The sequence below is a fragment of the Tribolium madens genome, unplaced genomic scaffold, assembly GCF_015345945.1.
Source record: "Tribolium madens isolate multiple individuals breed KSU strain unplaced genomic scaffold, Tmad_KSU_1.1 Scaffold_1;HRSCAF=32;Tcas5.2_LG8, whole genome shotgun sequence".
Lineage (NCBI taxonomy): Eukaryota > Metazoa > Arthropoda > Insecta > Coleoptera > Tenebrionidae > Tribolium > Tribolium madens.
Genome location: NW_025400984.1, coordinates 9,994,983 through 9,996,624, shown reverse-complemented (window position 1 = coordinate 9,996,624; position 1,642 = coordinate 9,994,983).

Here is a 1,642-nt window from a genome sequence, read left to right as displayed (position 1 = left end):
TACAAACTTTAATATTATCAATGCACATAAAAACTGAATTACCACCCAAAATTGATAAATAACGCAAAAGTTTCTTATTAGAAGTAATTTAATTTTGAATTTAACATAAAATTCAGGACTGCAAATTATAATTACTACAAATTTCTTAGGTAATTGTTATAGAAATTGAGCACACAATTGTGAAATTTTGGTACTCAAAAACGGTCCCAATTTTTTTTAATTCCGACAAAACTGTACTTAAAAGTTATAATGTCTTAAAGTTTACTTATGTAAAATGTTCCGGGAAGTCGATTAGCGTTAAAAAAAACATTAGTTTTCAAGTTATTATTTTGAATACTTTTGATTTCATCAACAATTTTCTCGAACTATTTAACATATGACAGTAAATTGCAAATTGCTGCAGAACTGTGTTTCATAAATGCAATGTTTTGACGTAGAAATATGTAAAATGTTAAAATTAAGACTTTATCAGCAATTTTCTCGATAACTATTAATAGTAAAACACTCATCTTTTTACATGTAATAGAAAATTAAAAGTATTTTCCCATGGTACCTATGGACTGTAAATTATAATTTGTCTTGAAGGATTTATGAAAAATCATAAAAATACCTACCTAAATATGTATTTTTATACCTATACAGGGTGTTAAGACTAAAAAATTTGACAAAAATTTGCGAAAATCTACGAAATATTGACTGAAAACCCAAATACTCAACGACTGTTTATTCAAGATAAAAAATAAAACAGATCAGGATCGTTTATCTATTTTGTCAAAGAAAAAACTTGAAAAGTCTGACTCAAACGTTAGTAATTATTTATCTTCAAGTTTAAAGTGTGACAAACCCGTTTTGTTTACTTTTTCTTTCCTCACAAAATAATTGTATTATCTCGAAATTTGTAAGCCATGTGGGCGTGCTGCTAATCAATCAGCTCCCACATGTTGCTCCCTCACGTAAGCCCTCAAGGCCTCCACATGCTATAAATTTGAAAAAATAAAAACCGCTGCGATAATCCTCAAATAAACCGACACCAAAACCGAAAAGAAATCAATATTTTGCAAATAACGGCTAAACCATTACTGTGTCAATATTATTCCCCGTTAAACTCTTAATCCTCATTGTCTTGGAGTGGAGGGCAGGTAGTCCAAGCAAACAGGTGTTCCGCCCTCAAAAAATGAATAATTCAGAGCAAGCTGCAGATTTCGCTCACAATTTGAAACAATACGGCACTTGGGGCTAACTACCTACCACCTGCTTTCGTCAACGAATTTTCCGCCGTTTCATCGAATAAGAGAAATTTCGCGGTGAAATATCAAAGCGGTATCAAAGAGGCCGCTATCACGATTATATGGTAGCAGTGATAACACACCTTTGTTTGTATTTGTTTAAGGGCGCGTGTGGTGCATCCCCGGACCGTTGCAATGAGAATTTTTCGGTGGGAAGGGTGATGGTGGTTGATAAGTGTCAAGCAGACACTGATAGGAGAGGTAACACATGGCTGTATGGGTCGTCTGGTGTCGAAAGTGGCCGCCGACGTGACTTGTCAATAAATTATCACCCGAAATGTTGACACTAACAGGGGCTACAAATTAAACCATTTTCATATTTTTAACGAATTTTAGGGGTCTAAGTCCTGAAATCA